This window comes from Chionomys nivalis, chromosome X (assembly GCF_950005125.1).
Source record: "Chionomys nivalis chromosome X, mChiNiv1.1, whole genome shotgun sequence".
NCBI lineage: Eukaryota > Metazoa > Chordata > Mammalia > Rodentia > Cricetidae > Chionomys > Chionomys nivalis.
In genome coordinates, this window is record NC_080112.1 from 91,310,266 (window position 1) to 91,337,491 (window position 27,226).

General features: G+C 39.7%; 2 pseudogenes; both read right to left on the reverse strand.

Moving 5' to 3' along the window:
• Positions 1-21,447: 21,447 nt before the first annotated feature.
• LOC130868049 (glutamine synthetase-like) lies at positions 21,448-22,741 on the reverse strand (annotated as a pseudogene).
• Positions 22,742-23,817: 1,076 nt separating this feature from the next.
• On the reverse strand, positions 23,818-26,197 carry LOC130867908 (nucleolar RNA helicase 2-like; annotated as a pseudogene).
• Positions 26,198-27,226: the final 1,029 nt, after the last annotated feature.

Below are 27,226 nucleotides of genomic sequence, written 5' to 3' on the forward strand. Positions count from 1 at the left end.
TTCATGTTTCTTTTGACTTAGCATTTTAACCAGGGCTTATTGGACGATGTATTCTTTTAACTGCTTCCGGCTGACTTTGGGGCGCCGTTGTCAAGGGTTAACAAAGGTGAAATGCTAGTCAAAAAGAGAAAATTTTAGGAACATTTGGTTTGTAGACTTTGTTGAAGAGCGTTTATATCGGCTAGACTGGTCCATATCACTTTTTTTAGCAAGTCCACGATCCACAGTCATTTGGAGCAGGTTATAATCAGCAATTAATGTTTGTTTGTGTCTGCCAACCAAGGGGAAACCTGTTGAGACAAATTTAAACTAGGAACAGAAATTAATACATTTGAAACTTTTAGGCCCATATTAAAATTTATATTATAGAAATAGCAAATAACAGATACTTATAAAACAGTAAAAATAGACTTATACTTTTGAGTTTCAGCAAAAACAGAAAATCCTGAACTTGTAACCCAAACAGTATGTAGTCATTGCTTTATTGCTTATTAGTACTACCTTAAATTATTTTTTTAAACCCTTAATGTTTATGAACTTTTATACCCTTAGACTTTTATATATAATGAGCCAACAAGCTGACTATAGCTTTGTGTAAGGATTTGGATATCCTTTTTGCTCTTAAATTGATATTATAGCTGACCTAGCCATTAATACAATCAGAGATCTTAGAAGGATAAATAAATTATATTTAAATACAGACAAAACAGAAAAATGACAGAGACCATCCCATATACAGTCATACCCAGGTCTCCATAGCATTGGTGGCAGAAGTATCAGAACAGAAGGCTTTACCAGACCCATAAGGTGATTGGTTTCTTTGGAAGAGGGACATGGAAAAGATTGACCTTATTTTGTCTAGACAAACGTCGTGAAATCAATTCTCCAAGGTCCTACCGTTTGTCCACAGTCTGGGCTGTGTCCTGGCAGCAGGTCGTAGCATCGGGGCATTTTGCCCAGTGGTCAGCGTCGTCGTTATCCAGGTGGAGACATTGTGGTGTCTCATAGTCTTCTTTGGAGACCTTGGGTCACTGTTAGGATCTCAGAGTCTCTGTCTGATATAAGCTTTTTAAACATTATTTTAAATGCCATTTTCTATAGATCTCTGAAGTATTTAATCCAAGTATCTCTGATTAGACAGTCTTTATTATTAAAAATAACTTGTTTTAAGCTTTAAAACATATATAGGGGACTAAATAAGGCTTATTCCTGTATTTATATCAGTACTTTGAGGATGACTGATTATTAACTTGTATTTTTAACAGTCCAGAACTATATACCATATTTTTGTCAGATTGAACCTTTAATGATTTTAGCAAAGACAATGAGGCTAAAATCTAAATATTAACAATATGAAACATTTTATAAACATATATGTCTTATAACTTACTTTATTATAGTTGACACTTTTGGTGACTATTACCTGTCATTGGTGGTTTTCTTTGTAGCTGTTTTTTCCCCTTTGGGAGTCTAATTCGAGCTATTCCCGGTGGTAACTGACATTCTTGCATAAAGAATAGCATAAAACATTTTTAACATTATCTATATCAAAAAGACATCCAAATTTTTGTGGACCCCAAATCTAATGACCAGAGCTCAGAGAAAAATTACAAGTACAAAACTTATAATTACCAAAGACTAATTTTTTTAACAAAATAGACATATATAATTTTTAAAGAAATAACCATGACCCTTTAGCAAGACAAACAAAGCTTTTTAAAATTAGAATTAACTGTTAAACATTTAGGTTCAAGAAATTATATCAAACATCTTTTGGCCTTTTATAATTTTAAGTCTGGCTCTTTTTTCTATTTTTTTATTGGTTTAGTCAGACTTTTTTAGACAAATATTTTTATTATTATTTTAGTTTTTGTCTTTTTTTGTTTTTTGGACAATATAAAAACCTCTATTAAAAACCTTTTTAGACAATATGTAAATTTTTATCAAAGTTTTTTTTGTGAATTTATTTAGCAGAGCATTGCATATAACAAAAGCAGAAATGTGTATCTTAATTAAAGGTGATAGGTATTTGTAATCCATATATTTTTTTCTGTGGAAACAAAAGCATTTTTAAACATAATGTATCTTTTGACATTTACTTTAAAATTAACATTTTTTAAAGTTACAGGTTGGTATAATTATAATCTTATAAGCAGTATCAGGACAGGAAAGGGTTAAGACAGGAAACTGCTGGCCAGCACAAGAGACCTTGAGCATTAACATACTGAAGAACTTGGCTCAGAAAAGAGGGGGCAGCAGCAGTGGGCACAGATAGTGTCCTTGGTTATCAATTTTTTTTTTTAAAGTTTTTGTTAACTTTTTTTGACCATGATCTCAGATTTTTTTTGTTTTACATTTGCACAGTTTCTTAATTGTAAGTGGTCAATTCCCTGCCACCTGTGCACAGGTCCCTCTCTCCTGCCTAAGGCAAAAACCCTCAGGATACCGAGAGAGAACAAGGGAGAGGGGGCTGCCCTGCTCTGCTGTAGCCGGCCTCTCTCAGTCACTAGCTCCACAGCCCGCCTTCTGAAGAGGCATCCCTCTGCCCTCAGTCTTCTGAAGAGGCATCCCTCTGCCCTCAGCCTTCTAAAGAGGCATCCCTCTGCCCTCAGCCTTCTGAAGAGGCATCCCTCTGCCCTCAGCCGGGTGCACGATGATTTCTCCATCCGCTCCATCTCAGGTGTCCTTGCTCCCTGGCCTCGGAGCCCCCCCCCCAGTCCCCCTTTTGGGCGCTCTCCAAGATTTTGCCTCTCTCCTCTCCATCCCTAACGGCTGGGGGGAGGGGGCTGGGGCTCCATAGGAGTCTCAAGGATAAAAGTCAAGAGAGAAAGAAAAGAACGCAACAATTACCATAACATAACATAAAAGGACTTTGACAAATTTCTGGGACAAGACACATAGTAACATTTTCTCCCACGGTGGAGGTAGCTGCAAATGACCCAGGGCCAGTAGAATGCCGGCCAACCCCTGTCTAATGACCCGGGAGCAAAATTCCCTGTCTGAAAATGACCCATCTGAAAATGACCCGGAGTCAGAAAGGCCCCTGTCTAGAAATGACCCGGGGCCAGCAAGTCCCCTGTCTGGAAATGACCCGGGAATGGGAGAATTCTCATCCCTGTCTAGAAATGACCCAGAAGTGGGAGAATTCCCATCCCTGTCTGGAAATGACCCAGAGCCAGAAAGTCCCCTGTCTGGAAATGGAAGACAAGGCATCCCTTGCTTCTCCAGGGTCTCTGTACAAGCACATCCACTTCAGAGAACACCTGTCAATACCAAAATCCCAAATCAGTCGACTGATACAAAGCCAAAGCAGCCATAGTCAGACAGACAAGACAAAATGACAGAGACAAAGAGACAACAGACAAAAGACAAAGAGCGCTCTCTCACGGGTAGATGCTAATAAACGTCCGGACTTCCATCATCCTGGTTCCCGGCCAACGCACCATATGTTGTGCCCAGATTACGACCCCCAAAAAGAGACCACCAGAGAGGCCCAGACTGTAATAAGCAAGGCTTAATCAGCATAATACAAACATGTTTGCAACTCATCTCCATCCGGGTTACAACAAAGTAGAGAGTAGTTGTATCTCCTCTGTGGGGTAAGCTTTTAAAGGCATAACTACAAAGAGAATTTTTGAAGATGCTTTGGCATGGCTGCAAGGACTTTTGCTCGCTCCCATTCTGTTAAGTCAGCTTTTTCCTTGTTTTTAGAGCAAGGAGTTAGGCCATCTTTATCAGCCTGTACCAGGTGGCTGGTTGGGCTGAGCTAAGTGATCTTGTGCTTGGAATCTCCTGGGTGGGGGAGGGGAAGGCCACTATCTTCCTGGGAAAACATTCTGCTAGGAAATTTCTTCTTGCCCCTTTGAGAATAAGGGGTGAGGGTCCCACACTTTCCTTCCTTCCTTCCTTCCTTCCTTCCTTCCTTCCTTCCTTCCTTCCTTCCTTCCTTCCTTCCTTCCTTCCTTCCTTCCCTCTCTCTCTCTTTCTTTCTTCCTTTCTTTCTCTTTTCTTTTTTTCTTTCTCTCCTCTCTCTCTCTCTCTCTCTCTCTCTCTCTCTCTCTCTCTCTCTCTCTCTCTCTCTCTCTCTCTCTCTCTCTCTCTGTATCTTTCATTGCTTCTCATGTCACTGGCAGGTGGCTGCCTGGCTTTTTGCCCCAGGTGTGTCCCTAGTTCTCTCTTCTCTTTTCCTACTCCTCTCGATCTTCTTCCTGAGCCTAGATTTTCCTTCCTGTTTATTCTCTCGGCCTGGCAGCCCTGTATATCCTTTTCCTGTCTAGCTATTAGCCATTCACCTTTTAAGTAGACCAAACAGATGCCCTAGGAAGTTAAGGTGAAACAAGTGCCACACATCTTTACGTAATTAAACAAGCACAACATAAACAAAAGTAACACACCTTTACACAGTTAAGGTTATATTCTGCCGCATAAACAAATATGAAACATCTTTGCCCAGTTAGAATAATATTCCACAACAATTTAGACTTCATTTTACCTTAATTTTATTCTACTGTCATGCATATTAACCCAAATGGGGATTTACTTAACCAAGAATATCATTTTAACCAGTTAAATTCTGACTGAGGGAATTGAATGAGGCTTAAAGACCAGCAAAGCCACAATCTAATGATTTATCTAATGATTACTGTGGTAGTTTAAATGTGAATGACCATATAGGCTCATATATTTGAATGTTTGTTTCCCAGTTGGTGGCCTGTTTAGGAAGGATTAGGAGTTGTGACCTTGTTGGATAAGGTATGTCACTGGGGATATGTTTCAATGCTTCGAAAAACTTGTGCCATTCCAAATTAGCTCCTTGCCTACTACTTGCAGATAAAGATAGATGTTCTCAGCTACTGCTCCAGCACCATGCCTGCTGGCCCACCACGATGGTCATAGATTCACCTGAAACTGTAAGCAAGCCTCTAGTTAATTGCATTCTTTTATAAGTTGCCTTGTTCATGGTGTCTTATCACAGCACTAGAACAGTAACTAAACACAGTTACTATAAATATTCAGACTTTACAATTATGCTGGCCCCTATACCAGAATTACTTATAAACATTTTTTTTTTTTTTTAGCAATTGTCATCTTTTAAATTTGCACAGCTTGCTGGGCAGTGACTGCACATGTCTTTAATCCCAGCATTCAAGAGGCAGACACAGACATGTCTCTGAGTTTTGAATTCAAGGTCAGACTTCTCTATAAAGCAAGTTCCAGAAAAGGCAGAGCTACACACACACACACACACACACACACACACAAAACTTGTCTTGAAAAACTTAAACAAAAAAAAATGTGCAGCTCAGAGTCAATAAAGCATTGTACAAGTCTCCTTAAAGTTGTCTGCATTTATTACTAATTTTCCTTTGTCTCTGTTCCAATCACAGTATTTTCTATATTTTATTTCTAGGGTTTTCAGACAGGACCTCAAATATTCCTGTCTGGACTTGAACTCTCTATATGACTTAAGGACGACCTGCATTTGCTTTAGTGCTGTGATTACAGGCATCTACTCATAAACAGTTTATGAAGTACTGAGGATCAAACCTAGGACTTTGTGTATGCTAGGCCAACACTGTGATAAATGAGACATGCCTCAAGTCATATATTGTTTTCATATTGGAATTTTCTCATTATCACAAATTGTATATTGGAAATTACCAAATTAGTTAAGATATAGTTATGTAGTTTGGCTGAAAACCTGTAGAAGATATGTTTTATTAATATCTAAAGTTCTTATAAATCCTAGCAATATGGAAAAACATGACCACAAATTTTGCATGCTAATGCTGCATTGTTTCATCAACAGTGTAAGCTCATTTGAGGAAGATGCTATTTAATTAAAAAAATTTTTCGAAAAGCAAACTTTGCAAATTTTACTTATTCAAAGAAGCAATCATTGTAAGTTTATGTATGCCATAGACTAAACTTTTTATCATGTGATATATTTTTTAAATCTTTTTGTTGTTTAGACTTTTAAATTAGTTCCTTGATAATTTTGTACACATTTTTTATCATATTCATCTTTCCTTCCACCACCTTCCTTTTCCACGCAGCGTTGTATAATTTTTTTTTCTCCATCAAGGCCAATTTATCCTACCCAAATATTCTTTGATGTGTGGCTTTCCACTAGAGCATATCAAAGGATACACTCTTAGACAAAGTTGACTTTTCCTCTCCCAGCAGCAAACTGTTGCCAATAGCTGCTTGGCTAGGAGTAGACCGCCTCCCCAACTCCCCCCTCAGTGTCAGATATGGAGTTGTTTGAGCTTGCACAGGATTAATGCATGTTGTTACAAGCTCTGTGAGTTCACATGTGTAACTGCCCTGTGTCCAGAGCATATCCTGTGTCCAGAAGATACTGTTTCCTTGTAGTTACCTACCACTTCTGGCTTTTATATTCCTTTTATCTCCCTCTTCTGCAATGATCTGTGAGCCTTTGGAGGAAGAGATGCAGTATATGTGTTCCATTTAGAGCTGGACATTCTGTAGTCTCTAATTCTCTGCACATTGGCAAGTTTGTGGGTCTCTGTATGGATCATAACCTATTATAAATAGAAGCTTCTCTGATGAGGGTTGACAGATACCTTTATCTACAGGTAAAATGACCGGTCATTAAGAGTTCATTTAAAACTATGTACATTTAGCGGAATAAGAGTAGTAGCTTTTCTTTTTTTTAAAATATTTATTTATTTATTATGTATACAATATTCTGTCTGTGTGCAAGTCTGTAGGCCAGAAGAGAGCACCAGACCTCATTACAGATGGTTGTGAGCCACCATGTGGTGGCCCAGAATTAAACTCAGGACCTTTGGAAGAGCAGGCAATGCTCTTAACCACTGAGCCATCTCTCCAGCCCCCGAGTAGTAGCTTTTCTGCTAATATCTATGTCCTGTCTGGATGGAAATAGCCATGTATGTGGTTCATCTTGTCAAGTGTGCCTTAAATCCAATCAGAAAGTGGTTTGTTATTTCCACGACACTCATGCCACTAATGTACCTATGGATATCTTGCCAGGCTGGTAGCTCACAGAATTCACAATTGTGTAAGACTGATGACTTGTTCTCCTCTGGTAGTTTCAGAGCACCTTCTAGTGCTATGTAAACTACTCAAGGGGAATGAAGTTTTTGATTCAGTACCAGTTTGATTTCTCTATGTACTATGAACTCAGGTACGTGGCATCTTCAGCAATAGGGCCTTACAGTCAAGCTCTGTGGAGTAAACAAGAACATTAACAATGGCCTAAAATGTCTTGTTGGGGGTGTCTATAGTACCTTACTGGTCAAAAACTCTAAAAGAAGTAGCCTATTCCTTGCATTGGGCTTTTTATTTGTTGTATTGAAAGTATTTTATTTACTTCTGTGTGTGTGACACACGTGTGTGGATGTCCACAGAGGCAAGAAGAGGGTGTCAGGCAGTTGTGAGATACCAAATGTGGGTTATGAAAACTGAACTCTGGTACTTTAGGATAGTAGCAAGGGCTTTTAACTGCTGAGCCATTTCCAGCCTTGCCTGCTAAGTATTTTTGTTTTTATTATGTGAAGTCGAGATTTACTGACTCTTCAAAGTTTTCATGGAAGTTCTTCGGAAGAATTGAAATAATTTTCAGCTTCTCTTTTGTATACATTCACTGGCTTGTTCACTTGCTTGTTAGTCAATTCACATTTATATATCCTTTACAAAGTTATAAAAAATGTCCAAGTTCTAAGAGTTTATGTTATGGTTTAGTTACAAACTTTATATTACATGAATAAACAAAAATACAATGTAATAATATCTGACTAGTGTGTTGATAAGGAAACCTCAAAAATACTTTCAGATTCTTCACTAGCTATAGAGATATCCATGCATCTTTTTAATAATTAAAATGCAATCAGGGAGCAGATATATATAGGCTTTGTAGAAACAACAGTTTAGTCAATGTGAAGGCTTGGAAATTAATACACAATAAATTTTGAACATTAAGAAAATGGTTACATGAACAGTTAGATCCTGACTCAAATTAGGTACCTGGCCCATAACTGGATTTTTTCTTTTCTTTTTTTCTTTCTTCTTTTTTTTTAAATTTTTTAATTTTCCATTCAATTATTTACACTTCCTTCCCTCCTCCCAATCCCCTCCCGCTCCCCCACACCCCCTCCTCCCTCTCCCACCCTGCTTGAGAGAGGGCAGGGAACCCTGCCCTGTGGAAAGTCCAAGGTCCTCCCCCCTACATCCAGGCCTAGGGAGCTGTGCATCCATATAGACTGGGGTCCTAAAAAGCCAGAACGTGCTGTAAAAACAAGTCCCAGTGCCTTTATCAATGGCTTCTCCGTCAGCCTCCATTGTCAGCCACAATCAGAGAGTCTGGTTTGATCACATGCTCATTCAGACTCGGTCCAGCTGGATTTGGTGAGCTCTCATTAGAACAGGCACACTGCCTCAGTTGGTGAACCAACCCCTCCCTCCTTTGTCTTCTTCCTCCTTCTGCCTTTCAACTGGACCTTGGAAGCTCAGTCCTCTGATGAGGGTCTCTGTCTCTATCTCCATCCTTCGCTGGACGAAGATTCTACGGTGATATTCGAGATAATCATCAGCATGATAGTGGGGCAAGGACCATTCAGGTACCCTCTCCTCTGCTGTCCAATGACCTAGCTGGGGACATCCCCATGGACACCTGGGATCCCCTCTAGAGCCAAGTCTCTTGCCAACCCTAAAATGGATCCCTTAATGTAGGTATCTTCTTCCCTGCTCCTATATCTGCCCTTCCTCCATCTCCACCCTCCCACTCCCCCAAGCTGTTGCCAGACCTTCCCTTCTCATTTGTTCAACTATGTTCATAGCAGCATTATTTGTAATAGCCAGAACCTGGAAGCAACCTAGATGCCCCTCAATGGAAGAATGGATAAAGAAAGTGTGGAATATATACACATTAGAGTACTACTCAGCGGTAAAAAACAATGACATCTTGAATTTTGCATGCAAATGAATGGAAATAGAAAACACTATCCTGAGTGAGATAACCCAGACCCAAAAAGATGAATATGGTATGTACTCACTCATTTGTGGACTCTAGCCATAAATCAAGGTCATTAAGCCTATAGTTCACAAGCCTAGAGAAGCCAAATAACAAGGTGAACCCAAAGAAAAACATTTATAGATCCTCCTGGAAATTGGAAGCAAACAAGATTGCAGGGCAAAAGTTGTGAGCATGGGGGTGGGGGCAGGGGTGGGGGTGAGGTTGGGGGAAAGGGAGAGGGGGAGAAGGAAGGAAGAAGGGACGATCTGGATTTTTTTCTTTAGTGACTAAGCTCAGTCTTATCTTTTTAAATCATACCTCAATTTGGGTAAACTGGCATAACAGCTGGGTGTGGTGGCGCACATCTTTAATCCCAAAACTCAGGAAAAAGAGGCAGGCCAATCTCTGTGACTTTGAAAAGGCCAGTCTGGTCTACAAAGTGAGTTCCAGGACAATCAGGACTGTTACATAGAGGAACTTTGTCTCAAAGGAAAAAAGGAAGGAAGGAAGGAAGGAAGGAAGGAAGGAAGGAAGGAAGGAAGGAAGGAAGGAAGGAAGGAGAAAAAGAAATTTATCTTTAATCTTTAAGTAGTCTCCAATCTCAGAATGATGTAAACATCCTTATTTTATAGCCTGCTTCCCCATTGATACTAATTTCTTCTGCACATGAGCATTTCCAAAAACGAGGACAAAATAATTTTTTAGGATTTGCAAATGACTAAGTTTTCTCAAGTATTTAATTTAATGCTATTGCAAGCGTGAAAACTTATAAATATCATATAAATCAAAAAATATTCCTAAAATGCTAAATTAATTACCCAAACTGCCATATAACAACAATTAATGAAAAAAAGGCCATTAATTTGAAAGCAAGTAAGAAGGGTTATATAAGTAAGTTTAAGGAGGGAAAGGAAAGGTAGAAATGGTATAATATATTATAATCTCAAAATAAAGGTCATAAAAGAAAAGAATTAAGAAGACACCAGGGCAGATGAAATGACTTAATGGGTAGGGATCTTTGCTGGCAAACATGACCCGATTTGAATCCCTGAACACCATATGGTAGAAGGAGAGAATTAACTCCTGAGCCTTGTTTTCTGATGTCCACAAGGGCACCATGAAACATGTGTGGGGGCAGATAGATAGACCAATGACAATGTACAGATATTTTATGTATTCAGTAGGTAGGTAGGTGGGTGGGTGGGTGGGTGGATGGATGGATGGATGGATGGATGGATAGAGATGAGGAAATGTAAAAAATCCTTGAGAAAAACAATATTTCAAATATTTGAGCAAATATTGCTTTATGGCTCCTTTGTAAAAGGGTTAGGCCTTCACTGTCTAATATGAAAGTTACTAGATAAATGTACCTACTGAATACATAAAGTGTGAGTAGTATAAAATAAGGTGGATAAGATGGATGTATAAAATATGCAATGTATAAAATATGCAACAACTTCTGAAAACTTGTTATAAGGAAAAAGAATCTAAAATATCTTTATATTAGTTACAATATTGTACAGAAACTATTTTTGTATTTTGGGTTCAATAACATTAAAATAAATTGTACATATTTTCACAGTTTTAATGTAGCTGCTGAAAATCTAAAATTATTCATGACGTTCATATTTGTGACTTAGGCAATCATTCAATAGTGCTTGTTTTAGGCCTTTGCTGTGCAATACCATGGTCCAAGTACCAGTATCATTGGTATCATTGTGACAGGATATGTTCACCCTCAAGCCTCAAAATAAATTCCATGCTGATATTAAACCTACTGTGTAGCACAGGCTGTCCTCCAACTCAAGGCTAACCAAAATCTAAGTCTAAGTCTAATCTTATACCTTCCTACTGCTGGAATTACCAGCATGCACTACTATGCCTGACTAAAAACTCTGTCTTTTTTGTTTATTTCTTTTTTTTTTCTTTTGTGGTACTTGGGGTCAAATCAAAGTCTCATACATACTGGCAAGAATGTTACTAATTTTTTTCAATCATATGTATATGAAAATACCTGGGCTGTGGGATATTTCATTTTTATAATTTATTTTGTATTTATGCTATAATGTGTTTTTCAAAACATTCACATAATATGTAATAATCAGATAAATACAGTTAACATCTCAAATCCAGGCGTGGTGGTATGCACCTATAATCTCAGCAGAAGGATCAGAAAGTCAAGATCATCTTCAACTATAAATTGACTTTGAGAGACCCTGTTTTAAAAACAAAACCAAAGATAATTAGAATCTCTATGTCTTTAAAAATCTATTGTTTCTTTGTATGACAGTTAATTGTTTTAAAAGACAGGATCTCACATATCCCTCCACTACATAGAAAGTCATAGGTGAGCCTGAGCTAACACTCCCTCCACACACAGAAAACAAATTTCCTCTTCCTCATAGATGCTCAATTGTTAGATAGATACCTGTAAGGAAATAAAATGCAATGTTGGAATTACCTTTTCTTCAATTGACTGGATTCTTTCTTTCTTTCTTTCTTTCTTTCTTTCTTTCTTTCTTTCTTTCTTTGAAAAAAAAATTTTCCGCCTCCTCCTCGCCTCCCATTTCCCTCCCCCTCCTCCCGCCCCTCTCCCCCTCCCCCCACTCCTCTTCTCCTCCCTCTCCAGTCCAAAGAGCAGTCAGGGTTCCCTGCCCTGTGGAAAGTCCAATGTCCTTCCCCTCCATCCAGGTCTAGGAAGGTGAACATCCAAACTGGCTAGGCTCCCACAAAGTCAGAACATGAAGTAAGATCAAAACCCCGTGCCATTGTCCTTGGCCTCTCATCAGCTCTCATTGTCTGCCATGTTCAGAGAGTCCGGTTTTATCCCATGCTTTTTCAGTCACAGTCCAGCTGGCCTTGGTGAGCTCCCAATAGATCAGCCCCACTGTCTCAGTGGGTGGGTGCACCCCTTGTGGTCCTGACTTCCTTGCTCATGTTCTCCCTCCTTCTGCTCCTCAATGGGACCTTGGGAGCTCAGTCTGGTGCTCCAGTGTGGGCCTCTGTCTCTATCTCCATCCATCGCCAGATGAAGGTTCTATGGTGATATGCAAGATATTCATCAGTATGGCTATAGGATAGGGTCATTTCAGGTTCCCTATCCTCAGCTGCCCAAGGAACTAACTGGGGACATTGCCCTGGGCACCTGGTAGCCACTCCAGGTTCAAGTCTCTTGCCAACCCTTAGGTGGCTCCCTTAACTAAGATATGGATCTTGGGGATACGGAATGATTGGGGATAAAGGAAAATTGACTGGATTCTTAGCCAAGAAAAAAGCTATGAATTGATGGATACAATATTTTGCAATATATCAGATTTTACTAACAACTAACATGAAATCCCACAGACAGAGACAAGTATGGATCTTTATAAAAGCAGAGAATCCTGAAAGGTCTACTTAGTAACATCTAGCATGCCTTATAAAAATCCCAGTATCCTTTGGTCTACTCTTCAGTATTTCATAATTTGTACAGATATTAAAATAATCTGTTAATATCTAATAGAGATATTATAATACTGCTGAGTTTATTAGATATTCTCTGACAAGAGGGTACCGGATTAGCTCAAACTGGGAAATTTGAGGTATGGTGTTTATAGGGCATTTGGGGAAAAGTTAGAGTCTACATATGCTGTGGAACAATGGTCTTTTATCTTGTCACTGTGTTATTTTTAATTAAATTCTGATTGGCCATTAGCCAGGCAGGAAGTATAGGTGGGGCGACCAGGAAGGAAGGAGAGGCAGAGCAATGAGAATTCTGGGAAGAGGGAAGTTTCATTCTGCATTCATGACCCAGATGCCAGAGGAAGCAAGATGTGACTGCCTTGCCAAATAAGGCACCGAGCCATGTGGCTAACATAGACAAGAATAATGGACTAATATAAGTTGTAAGAGTTAATAAGAAGCCTGAGCAAATGGGCCAATCAGTTTTATAATTAATGTAGACCTCTGTGTGTTTCTTTGGGACTGAATGACTGCAAGACCGGATAGGACAAAAACCTCAGTCAACATACATAGGCGATTTTTAGGCTGGGACTTGATAAAGATTGGGTAGGGTATATGATATAATAGTTTTGGGATGATAATCATGGTAGCAATGATGATCTTGAATTAAATTAAGCTTGATTAGTTGATTGGTTCTTCAAGAGCAAGGATTAATTAGAATGGCTAAGAAAAAGAAGCTGTGCTTAATATCAGTATTATTTACAAGTGAGATAGGGAAGCATAACTATTCTTCTGGTGTGGTGAAATACATCTGTAAGCTTATCACGTGGGTGTAGACAAAGGAGGATCAGGAATTTGAGGCTAAGGTCAGCCTTTTCTACATGTGACCCCATCTCAAAAACACACTTGTTCTCAGAAATGCTTAATGCAGGAAGAGGCAATTATGCTGTTATGTTTTTGTTAAAAAGTATGCTACACCCAGTTGTTTCTATAGCTTGCTCTGTTTGCCTAATTACTGCAAAAATCTAATTTTGTATATTTAATGATATATAATTGATGATGCGTGAACTTTTGAGACCTGAACACACTCCATTCTAAAATGGTTACCAGGTAGAACCTGAGGGCTGCTTAAAGATTGCTTTGTGCTCAGCTATTTGAGATTGAACAGATGCAGAAAGAAATCTCCTTGGAGCTTCCGTCATCTGGCTAAAACCAGACCTTTCTGAGAAATGAGGATTGCCATAAGCTATGTCTTTGAGGAGATTTCCATTCTCCAGAGACAAAACCTAGCAGAAATCAGCTCTCTCAGGGAGTTTTGTGGTCAGGAGGCAGAAAGACTACTTACACCTGAATAAACAAAAGTCACAGATCATCCAATCTCTCATTTTTTTTTCCATCTTTAATCATTTGGGTTAAAAAACCAAACCAAACCAAACCAAACCCTTACTCTCATTTTTTATTTCCATAGAAACCCTTCCCCTTCCTCTTTTCTTACTGAGTGAGGCATATAGGCTGTATCCCCTTTGAGTTACTCATTACCAAATAGCCCTACATAGATGTATATTGTAATGTAAAGAGGAGCTATTTTCTCCTGCTGATCTGCTTTTTATTTTATTCATATGCTTCCAGTGACCAAGTACAAGATTGGTAAAGCAAAACCTTTTCATCCCTGGTAATTTTAACATGCTGTTACCTCCTATTGCACTGGCAAGTTTTGATAAGCAGATTTGAGTAAATATACATTTGTGAATTTTTATGCTTATAGAAATTAGAATAAAACAAGTTTGAGTTTTCCTGTTTTAACTCTTTACATACCTGCAGCTATATCTATAGATAAGTTTGTCGACAAAGAATTTATTGGGCTAGATTTCTTGGATCATAGTTGATCACTGAAGGATGTCAAAGTAAGAATTCAAGCAGAAACTTGAGTAGACAGAATCCATGGAGGAATATTACTTGTTGGTTTACTCAGGCTAGTGTTTAGCTACCTTTCTTATATAGCCTAGCACTACCTGCCCAGTGAATTATGCTTCCTGAAGTATACTTGTCCCTTCTCCATTAATTAACTATCAAGATAATCCACCACAGAAACAATCTATCTGCTGATCTGATATGAACAATCCTACAATTGAAATTCCCTTCTCAGATGACTCAAGGTTTATCAAGTTGAGGGTTGAAGCTAATTAGGATAATGGCCCATGTTTGTAATATCAATATTTGGGAGGTTTATGTAAGAGGATTGCCTGATAGGTTAAAGCCAACTTGGACTGCAAAGTTATAACCCACTTCTGAAAAACAAAACTAAACAAAGAATATAAATCACTTAGGAATCACACACACAGAGATACAGAGACACAGTGAGAAGTAGAGACAGAGAGAGACACACACACACACACAGAGAAATAGAGTAGCAACTTATATACCTGCTGAAGTAAAAACAAATTCATCACTTTTATCACTATCTCAAGGGGTGCCAGTGAAAAAAGAATTGCATTTTTTTTCTATTTCATAAAAGATGATGCCCATGCATTATGCTATACTTCTTTCCTCTGGAGAAGCACCCCTTCCGTCGTTTTCTGCTAGTAAATTTTGTTTCCCCACAGTCATCTCAGACCTCCTTCTTCTAAATTTGATTCTCTCTGTGTCTTTGTTTTATCATAATTATCCCTTTGCTTTTCTAAAGCATCTTGTTTGTCTGTATTATATGCTCTGTAGGACAATTAAGTTGATAAGCACTTGCTTTCTCTGTATACTGCAAACTTCCCCAAACAGTAATGGTGGTTTGATGTGTATGTGTGTGTGTTTCAGGCAAGTGGCCATGATTTCAGATTTATACGCATAGACATTTCTATCCACAGGACTACAGTCCAGCTTTATAAGTATAATTCGTGGTTTCTTCAGTTACTTTCTTTGAACAATGAAGAGCTAAACATATAAACATCTTAATATTTGCTGCTGAGAACTAGATACATGTTTTCCAAGCATTGCTAGACTTCCTTCAAAACTGACCGAGTCCAAGTTTAATTCAGTTCTTGGTTTTAGGTTGTCAGCTACTAATGAAAGAAAAAACAAAGGCACCTAGGAAAAAGAGATGATTTGATGAGTCTTGTTTACTTGGCCCTTATAATGTGATGCTCAACAATGTGGTGTTCTGTCAGCTTACATTTCATCAGAACTGCGTTGTTTAATTCTGTTGGCTAATGCTGGTGTTCATAAATCGCACCATGTTATTGTTGCTAGGAAACATTGTAGTCACTTTTGACTAACCAAATCAATTCTGAAAAAAATAATAGCATATTAAATTTTATTTGTGAGTGCATATTATGTGCATTTCCAGCTGCATAAACTTATAATAAACAAAGCATAAAACATTCTTGGTGTTTTTTGCATATGCCAAGTGTGTGTACATTTGTATTACTCAGATGACATTGTTATTTAGTATTACATCAGACTATGAGAGAGGTCAGACAGGAAGTGGTCCAGGGTCGTTAAAAAAAACCTAAGTGCTCATCTAATTTTATAAGCTGTAAGTGCTTTGCTCTTTTCCTGTGAGGAAATATCAGCTTAATAAAATAGACCTGGTTTTATTCCTTTCTTCTGGCAATTTAGCTTTCAATCTGAATATATAAATAAACAGTTAGGCTCTTGTATTCAAGCAGCCAGTTTCTCCACACCAAGAATTATGTGATGAAAAAGAATGTGGGGTCAGTTACAGGGACCTATTTGAAAAAATAAACCGATGAAGAAAACGGAAACTCTCCCATTGTCCATAAACAGAATCTTAGAGGATCAACACCTGTAATTATTGCAGTGGACGTGATGGCAAAAAGGCTTGTGCAAAAGCAGTTAAGCTTCCAACCAGTTACTTTTAAATTAAATAGAGAGGGGAGATTATCTTGGGTGAGTCTGGTTTAATCAGGAAAGTCTTTTAAAGAGAAGCCAGGTAGAGGCTGGCATATTCCTGCTGGCCTTTGAAGGTTGCCATGTATCTGAAAGTTACAAAGCAGTTGATTCTGCTACATCCATCTAATCTTGGAGGAAAATCCAATGCCCCAGACAGATATCGCTCCTGGTGAGCTCTTAGGTTTTAGATTAAAAAATAATGGTCAGAAAACACACTTACTACATGCCTTTACTACTAATTCAAGAAAATAACCAGATTTTTTGTTAAGCTGCTAAATTTATGGTATGTTTCTATGGGTTACTATTATACCCTCCTTTGATCTAAGAATAATCTCCTCCTATAAATAAATTGGTAGGTTTTAAGATAAATAAGTCAGAAAAAGAACTAAATGCCCAAGAACAATCTGAAGTCTTGGTTAGGTATATTTTGACTAATAAGTGACTCTTTTCTACTCTAATAAAGAAAACAAAAATCTTTGAAAGAAACATGCATGTTGTTTTTCTTTTTGTTTTTATATTTTGTATTATAATTTAAAAGGATTATATGTTCCTTTTGGAAAATTTGGAAACAAATAGTTGGGGGGAGAATTTAAGGTGTTTGCTACACAAATAAATGTGAGAACTGGAGTTCAGACCTCCAGAAATCCAGAAAAATGTCAGATGGGCCTTGTGACCAGTTTATTCATTTATTTATTTATTTATTTATTTATTATTATTATTTTAGAGACAGGGTTTCTCTGTGGTTTTTTGGAGCCTGTCCTGGAACTAGCTCTTTTAGACCAGGCTGGTCTCGAACTCACAGAGATCCTCCTGCCTCTGCTTCCCAAGTGCTGGGATTAAAGGCATGCGCCACCACCGCCCAGCATGACCTGTCTTTTTAATTGCAAGTTTGGAAAGCAGGGACAAGGGATTCCCCAGAGAAAGCTCTCTGGCAAGACTAGCCGTAGCTGCGAGATCTGAGTATGATTGAAGAGTCCCTTGCTGTGGGATAGTCTTCCTGTATGCTGTGAATATGGGTTGTGCTCATTGGTTGATGAATAAATATTCTTTGGTCTATGGCAAGGCAGGGTAGAACCAGGTGGAAAATCCAAGCAGAGATACAGGAAAAGAAGGGCAGAGTTTGGAAGACACCAGATAGACACTGAGAAAGCAAGATATATAAAAATTGAGATAACAAACCACAAACAACATGGCAAAACACAGATGAAAAATATGGGTTGATTTAAGTGTAAGAGGTAGCTAATAATAAGCCTGAGCTATTGGTCAAGCATTTATAAATAATATTAAGCCTCTAAGTTATTCAGGAACTGGCAGACAGGAAAGAAATCTCTGGTTATAAATGGCATACCAATGTGGAGCTCTCAAATTTCCATAAAAAGGGGCTTCAAAACACACAATAATAGAGCCACAAACAGCTTCCTAGTTGTGTTTCTCATGTGGGCTTCAGCATAGAAATGCATCCCTTGGCCGTAGCATGGCAGACTCCCATGGTCTCTCAGAGCCACAGTACACAGAGGCTTCTCTCAGCCACTACCTGTGGGCTTGAGAGCACAGCTGCATGCTGCATGGTGAGTTCCCATAGCATCTTATACAGGCCACTGTAAAGAATCTTCTCCAAGCTGCTGTCTATGGGAGGTAAACGTGACTCTCATTGGTACTTCCACCATGTTGGAAAGTCTAGTGGGGCAGAGCCAGCAGCCAAAGCTGAGGCTTTGGTCCTAATCATGCATGCTTATCAGTTTAAAGCAGTGGTCAGAAAAGGATTACAGACAAATTCAGACAAAAAGGCTTCTAAATGGGTTATAGTGTGTTTGATAAATGTACATAGGCTTGGGAGATAGAGAAAAAAAGGTAGAGACAATCATAGATTAAAAGAGCAATTTAATGATAAAAATTGAGTATTAAAAGGAATAGAGTAATAATTATATTAAGTCATATAAAGATGGAAAATAGAGTATTAATTATGTGTATTATTGTGCATTCTTTGTAATTTTGACTGTTAATGAGCTAACTGCTGAGAGATATTTAAATGTGGGGGTTGCTAAACTAAACCAACATAAATATTTTAAAGGTATCCTGACTTCAAGATTTGGCTCTAAGGATATATATTGCTTTGGAAAAGAGATTCTGCTTTTGTTTCCACAGAAGACAAGAAGTTATGGATTCCTTCCAGGCTAATATGGTTTGTGCAAGCAGGACACCATGAAAGCTCTCCAATGGGTTCAATGGCCCAGGTGATTCAACATCCACAACAACTTCAAGGCTGCTGACTGAGATGGATCAACCACACAAAATACCCCAGTTAGGAATTGACCATAATTCTGAATTTTCTCAGGGTTCCTTAATTATTACTAGGAACCAACAAACAACAGGAAGCAGTTTTGAGAAAATGATGTCACATTCCCAAGAGTTCGTGGTGTGTGGATAGTCTTTGGTTATTTTATGGGCTATGGATGTTTGTTATATTTGGGAAATATAGGGATATAGGATAAAAAGACAACTATTAATCTCAGATATTTTGCATTGACAGTGATTTTGGTATAGTGATACAAATTTAAAGTTAATTTTGTTATGCTGTATATATGTTTCTATTCTTATTTAAAGGATTTTTGTATATTGATAGAAATTAAAGTTATTTTGTTACAACATATTGTATATATGTTTCTACTCTTCATTAAGGTATTGTAACTATTTAGTTCATTTAAAATATAAGGTTTAAAAACTATTATTATAAATTATTTAAGATAATCAGAAAACATATATTAATAGTCAATTATAATAATAAAATTTATAGATATGTTAAATATGCTTTCAAGATCACATAGAAATAGATTTATTTTAGATATATGGTCTTTAAATGGTTCAAAGACCTATAGAATATGGCATTTAAAATGTTTTTAACCTAAGATTTTTTAAATAAGAATTAAAACACATGTCCTGGCAGCAATTACCAATTACTTTAAAGAGGAAAAGAGGATAATGGACACCAAAGAAACTCCTTATAGAGTTTACCTTCAATGTGGCAAGGCTAGCCATTTCGGCAAGTATCCTTTCTTACCTGGAGTGCTTGACAGTATGTTGTATAACTTGGACACACAGGACCCACAGACAATGCTGAACTTTGTCAAAGCAAGGTGGGATAGTTCTTCAGGGTTCCTTCTTCATGGAAAAAATACTGCCATATATTCCGCAGGACACAGAGAAAAGAGATTGATGAAATAGGCAGGACAGTGTTTCAAATTTATTGCTTCACTAAAATGTCTGCTGTATACTATGGGCCTGTAGGCTGAAGATGGATGCCCCAACATTACAGAAGAACTTTGGGTGACTGCCCAGGCAGCCAGATGTCTCTCATTTCTAGAGTTTTGGAAGTTGTTTGCTTGTCCTTCTTGTTTACTCAAGTAATATTATATCTTTCTGAGGTCTTTGATGGAGTTGAAGACTAGATAGTTATATCGTTCTTTAGTTATGATAAAAGATAAATTAGGAATGAAACTTTAGACTCATAAAGATAGGATAGATAATAGAGTATTTTCTTTTATTTTGCCAAGTACAAATAGACTAGATATTATAACTGTAATTCTTACTTGATAACTGTTTTGTTATATTAAATTTTACTATATCAAAATAAAAAACTGCCTTTTTCATTAGACAGAAAGGGTGAAATTCTGTGGGATGGTCTTTCAGTACACTGTGAATATCTGTTTCTCTCATTGGTTGATAAATTAAACTTCTTTGGCCTATGGCAAGGTAGGATAGACCCAGGTGGAAAATCCAACCAGAGATACAAGAAAAGAAGAATGGAGTCTGGGAGAAGTCAACTAGCCACCAAGGAAGCAAGACATGTAAAAAAAAATGAGGTAACAAGCCATGAACCATGTGGCAAAGCATAGATTAAAAATATAGATTAAGTGTAAGAGCTAAATAATAATAACCCTGAGTAACTAGCCAAGCATTTATAAGTAATAGTAAGTCTCTGAGTAGTTATTTGGGAATTGGCAGCTGGGAGAGAAACTGCCAATTAGAGTCCCTTCTTCAATACATAAGGTGAAAGAGTCACTGAGGATGATTCCTGACACAATCTCTGACATCCACATGCACAAGCATATTTATGCACATGTACGCCCACACATGTGTCTACATACATGCTAAAATATGCATAAACACAGATACACACCACACACATAAAAGTAGAAAAAGAAAATTTGGAAACCATCAAAAGGCATATTGTTGTAGGATTTCATAGCGGTTTTATTCTATTTTTCATTTATCATGATCACTTTTGCCTGCTAATGACACTTAGTCCTAGAACAGTGCCTGGTTCATATTGGATGCTAAGATAATATTTATTGAACACAGAAGGTATGATATGAGTACATATATCATTTTATATTGTTTCTATTTTAAATACTAATTATTTATTTCATTTTAATTTATTTATTTTATTTTTTCTTTTATTAAGAATAGATTTTTTGGCCGGGCGGTGGTGGCGCACGCCTTTAATCCCAGCACTTGGGAGGCAGAGGCAGGCGGATCTCTGTGAGTTCGAGACCAGCCTGGTCTACAAGAGCTAGTTCCAGGCCAGGCTCCAAAACCACAGCGAAACCCTGTCTCGAAAAACCAAAAAAAAAAAAAAAAAGAATAGATTTTTTTTGAGCAAAAAAAAAAAAAGGCCTTGACATTCCATCCTTTAAGTTACAATGGGGACAACTGGGACAGGAACGAGTTGTAATGGGATGATTAGGAAGGGCTCAAGATCACTAAAAGTCTAGTCTGTTGAAGGGAGTAAGCCACTGCTTGTGAGTTCCTGGCCACCCAGCTAGCTTACTTAGTCCCAAAATAATCACACAGAAACTGTATTAATTAAATCACTGTTTGGCCCATTAGCTCTAGTTTCTTATTGGCTAACTCTTACGTATTAATTTAACCCATTTCTATTAATCTGTGTATCGTCACATGGCAGTGGCTTACTGGCAAAGTTCCCAGAGACTGTCTCTGGCGGCTCCATGGCTTCTCTCTAACCTTGCCTTTCTCTTCCAATGCTGTAGGCCAAGCCAGTTCTTTATTTATTAACCAATACATAGACAGAAGGACCTCTAGTCTACTTAGTTTTTGTATTGGAAGGGCTCCTTGCCAGTCTCATTGAGAAGGCAAGTGTGGACAATGGCTTCTGTCACTGCAAAGGGGGGGGTCACAATTGGCAAAAGGATAATGGTCTTCAGAGTAACCCTTCTTCTACTGGCCGACAGTCCGGGGAATGCAGATGCTGGCACTGCTGTTGGCAATACCAGCAGAAAAGTCATTGATGTTGGAGATTTCAAGGATTCCAGCCAGACGCTAGGCATGGTCCAGGCCTTGCCTTGGGATCATAGGCCTGAATATGGTACTGGTTCCGCTTGCTTAGTTTTTCAATGGCCTCTTCAATGTACTTCAGACCTTTCTCCTCCCGAATGGCCTTGGTGCAGAAGTTGGTACGGCACCTTGCATCATTCTGGTTCCCAGGAATGAGTTGGGATCAAAGGTTGCTATTACCCCAGAGTCTTCACATACACGATGCAAAATGATACAGGTCACTCAGAGATGATCTCCCACGTTGATTCTTTTTTTTTTTTTTTTTTTTTGGTTTTTTGAGACAGGGTTTCTCTGTGGTTTTGGAGCCTGTTCTGGAACTAGCTCTTGTAGACCAGGCTGGTCTCGAACTCACAGAGATCCGCTGCTCTGCCTCCCGAGTGCTGGGATTAAAGGCGTGCGCCACCACCGCCCGGCCTCCCACGTTGATTCTTTCACAGGTTCCTGTTTGAAATTCCCACTGGGCTGACAAGACCTCAGCATTTGTTCCTGTAAACTTGACTCCAGCATACAAACAAACCTGGTAGTGAACCTGCACAATATCCCTGCCATAGGCTTTGTCTGCTTCCACACCACAGTAATATGAACTTGGGGGCCCAGAGAAGCTATTGGAAAGCCAACCAAAAAGGTGTCCCTCTGTTCTCATGAGAGTACATTCCTGTTCCACTTCAAATCATGGGTGCTGGTGGCTCACCATGTCCATTACCCATTCACAGGTGTGCCTTAAATTAGTCTCTACAGGCTTCCAGTTATACTTGAAAACTTCACGGAACACCAACTTGGTCTCTTTGAGGAAGGGCTCCCTAAACTTGATGATGGGACTAAGATACATGTCACTGTTGGAGCCCTCAGACTGAAAGGTCCATCAAAATTCCACTCAGGTAACTCTTACACACTTGGGCTCGCAGTCCAGGGTGCAGAACTCGCGGTTCAGTCCTTCTTCGGTACATTAACCCAGATATACATGGACTGGATTTTCTCACCCTGGGGCAGGGACATGTACATTTGCTTGATGCCTTTGTTCAGGTGGGAACTTGCTGAGGTGGCCATGGTGGAAGGTGTTCTGAGCGGTGTCTGGCACGATGACGGATGGGGTGTTCAGGCCACGAGAGGGAGGCAAAGAGGGAGGAGATGTGTGTGGGAATCAGACAGTCCACTCTATTCTCACTCTCAGCTCTGAATAATAGATTCTTTTCTCATGAAATATATTCCAACTACAGTTTTCCCCTCCCTACTAATTCCAGTTCCTCCCCACCTCCCCTTCCATCCAGATACACTCTGTTTCTGTTTCTACAAGAGCTAGTTCCAGGACAGGCTCCAAAGCTACAGAGAAACCCTGTCTTGAAAACAAACAAACAAATCAAAAACCAAAAAAAAAGAAAGAAAAAACAGGCTTCTGAGAGATAATGATAAAACATAACAAAATAAAATATAATAAAATAAAGCAAAAACCATCACATCAAAGTTGGACAAAACAAACCCAAAAGAAGGAAAAAAAGCTCAAAAGAAAGCTCAAGAAACAGAGACCTACTCATTCACACACTCAGGAATCTCAGAAAAGCACTAAACTGAAAGCTATAGTATATAGGGAGAGGACCTGTTGCAGTCATGCAGACCCATGTATGCACTGTGCTTGTGGCTTCAGTGTCTGTGAGTTCATATGAGCTTTGCAAGGTTGATTTAGAGGGTCTTGTTCCCCTGGTGTCCTCCATCACCTTTGGCTCTTATATTCTTTTCACTACCTCCTCCATGGGGTTCCCTGAGCTTTGAGGAGAGGGATTTGATGGCGACATCCCATTTAAAGCTATGTGTTCCAAGGTCTCTCTCTATCTGCCCAGTGTCTGCCTGTGGGTCTCTGTATTTTTTCCCATCTGCTGCAACTGGAAGCTTCTCTTTCTGATGGCTGAGCAAGATACTGATCTGTGAGTATAGCAGACTATCTTTTTTTTTTTTTTTTTTAGACAGATCCACGGCCGACTTTACTTTGTAAAATTAGATACTATGTTGGAAAATGATGAACTGGGTTCCTACGAAGACAGCTCATGATGTTAGATCAAACAGTCCAGAGCCCATCTCTCTACAAGGAATGGGGGCTGAGCAAATGATCAAAAGGAAGCACTGGGGACTTTGACAGGGGGAAGGGCATTGGGGTCCACATTGTGAACAGTTCCTTCTAGCCTCTACTCACTGACCAAACGCTTTACTAAAACTCTGCTTCTGGCCTTTGTTGCCACCTCCGGGTCGCTGTCCTCTGAAGTTTCTATTTCCTCCTCACTGCCCCTGCCCCCTGAAGTTCCTGCTTCCACCCCGCTGTCCTCTGAATGTACCGCGGTTGCCATCACGCTGACCCCTACCACCTCGATATTCATCCACGGGTCCTTCCAGCTCTGGCTGCTCAGTGGCCACATTGAGCTGCAAGCGTCTTGAATCATGCCACTTCTCCTGTATTTCTGTGACTGCTTCAGTGCGGACATCAAAACAAACTCCCAGTTTTCCTTTGAGGAAGACCATCCCCCTCACTTTGGCATCAATGCCTTCGCCCAGCTGCTCCATGAGTTCTTTCCAAGCATAGCTAATGTTGGGCATCTCGATCGAGCACTGTAGGATCATGGTGACAAAGCCTGCTTGTGAGTTGATCAAGGAGCGCTGGTCGACCGATGTGGCCCCTGAAATGTGGGCCAGCGCGACCGCCAGGGCCTCTACAGCCCCCTTCTCCTCAATCAGCTTTTCAGCTGACTGCTTGAAGTGGCTGATGGCGGTGGGAGGCACAGAATCCAAAAGACTGATGGCATCTTTGCTGGAGGCCTTTATTATTTCTATTGCAGAGGGAACACCTACCCGCTCAAATTTAATTCCCGCTTTCTGCTCCACTTGCACTAACTGGTACTCTTCCTTGTGCTGATAAAAGCAGATGCAAAACCCTGTCCTTCCAGCTCTGCCTGTCCGCGTGAACGGTGAATGTAGGACTCCACATCCTTCGGCGGGCAGCTTTGGACAACCAGGTCGACCTCAGGGATGTCTAAGCCACGTGCAGCGACATGGTCACCACCAAAACGCCAAAACTGCCGTTTCAGAAACCTTTCAGGGTGATTTCCCTTTGCTTTTGTGGAATGTCGCTGTGCAACGACTGAGCATCCTGCTTTATGCAGGAATTCTGTGACAGTTCCTGGGCTTTTCTCTTGGTTTCACAGAAGATGATAGTGCGTCCCTGATGACCACTGTACACTCGGATCACATCCCCAATGACCGCTGCCCTCTCACTCCAGTGGCACTTAATCGCCAGATGCTCCACAGTTATGGCTGCTTTCTGAGTCTTTTTTTACCAATCAGGTCCACCTGTTCGTATGTAGATTTCATGTATTTCTTAGCAACATTAAATACCCAATGAGGGCAAGTTACAGAGAAAAAGCAATGTTTGGGGGTTGTCTTCAGAATCTTTCTTGTATGCCACACATAAAATTTCTTCTACTTGATCAGCAAAACCCATATCCAACATCTGGTCAACTTCATCCAGGACAACATGTATAAGTTTGGTGAGATCCAGCTTTCCATTCTGCAGGTGGTCTATAATACGACCCGGGGTCCCAACCAGGATATCAATCCCACTCCGCATTCGCTCGATTTGACTACCATAGGGAGTTCCACCATAAAAGCAAGCCACCGATAACTTTTTTGTGATGTCACTGAAGTCTTTGCTCACTTGATTTGCTAATTCTCTTGTAGATGCGAGAACTAGCACCTGAGGAGCACGGCCTCTCTTCCTCTCTTGTAGCCCTGAAGCTTCTCAATCAAAGGGATGGTAAAGGAGAATGTCTTCCCGGTTCCTGTCCGTGCCTGGGCAATTAAGTCTTTCCCACTGTACACATGGTGGAATGTATTGGCTTGTACAGGAAACAGGTAATACACCCCACGAGCTTTGAGAAGCTTGATAGTCTCTTCAGATATGGGGAAATTAGAGAAAGCGCCTTCTTTCTGTTCCACAGGTATTTCCTTCTCTGTCTCACTGCTGTCTTCGCCAGTAGTGTCACTCGACTCCAGATGAGAGAATCCGTTCTTCAGGTTGGGGCTTTTCTCTCCAATGTCTCCATTTGCTTCCTTCCCTTTCTTCATCTTCTTGGGCTTAGGAACATCTGTGTCTTCCTCTGAAGGTTCCTCAGTTTTTATTTCTTTGGTTTTAGCAGAGGCCGATTTCTTGTCAAGGGGCTCCTTTTTCTTCTTGGAGGTCTTGCTTTTAGAAGCAGTGTCGTCCTGAGGTGCCTCCTTTTGCTTTTTGGTCTTCTTGGGCTTAGGGGGATCCACATCATCTTCTGCAGACCCTTTCTTTTTAACTGATTTGGCTTTGGAGGAAACAGCTTCTTCTGTTCTGTCTGTTGCTTCTTCGGTCTTGGATTTTGTCTTTTCCTTTTTAGTTTTCTTGTCTCTTGAGCTTGACTTCGGCAGCTTCTCCATGCTCTCCTCGGCGGCGTCTGATCCCAAGCTGGATTCACTGCGGAGTTTTCCCGGCATTATTCAGCACGAGCTGCTCAGGCCTACCGGCTTCCTGCACCGCGTGCAAAGGAGAGAGAGAACGCACCCAGACTATCATTAAGAGCAATTTTATTGTTAATTTTTTTAGACCAGTAATATTTGGTTTTATCCTATATCTTTGGGGTATCTAGTCTCTGGTCTTGGTTACCTCAGATATGGGTTATATCTGGTGGAGTAATTGGCCTTTAGTCAAATCAGACATTGGTTAACTACTCCCAGAAACTTTGTGCCACTATTGCCCTAGCATATTTTTCAGGCAGGACAATGTGTAAACCAAAGGTTTTATGGCTGGGTTGTTTACATTTCTCCTTTGGTAACCTACTTCTTCCCAAACCAAAGACACTAGAACATAGAGGTAAAGTTTCTATGCAGGCACATGCTCAACCTCTCTATGTTCAAGGAGTGTGTATGAGTGTGTTGTCTTCAGCATTGGGGACTTGCCCATTGGAAGAGAACAACCTATCATCTTATCAACAGCCTGGGGTGTTTGGAGATTTCCATGGGACCCCCTTGGGCCAACACCTCAATTGGATGTAACCCAGACTCTAAGTTTTGATTTTGATTTGTGACAAGATATGGCCAGTTGGGAGTCTCTCTCTCTCTCTCTCTCTCTCTCTCTCTCTCTCTCATAATATGGAGACAGGATTCATTAGGATTGCCTCCATATATTTTAGAACATTATTTCCACTGCACTGGGTTTCCATGCCATCCCTCCAATGCACCTTAATTCTAGCTGTCTCTCCTTGTATCCCCTCCCTCAACTCTGTCTCTCCTTTCTCTCTCCACCTAATGATCCCATTCCCATCCTCCTTGTCCCCAGTCCACTCATAAAACCTATTATATTTTCCCCTCCCACAGAGATTCATTTGCCCTCACTAGTCCTTGTTCTATACCTGATATCTTTGGGACTATGGATTGTAGCTTGGTTATAATTTATTTAATGGCTAATAACCACATATAAGCAAATGCATACCATATTTATCTTTCTGGGTCTGGGCAGCCTCACTC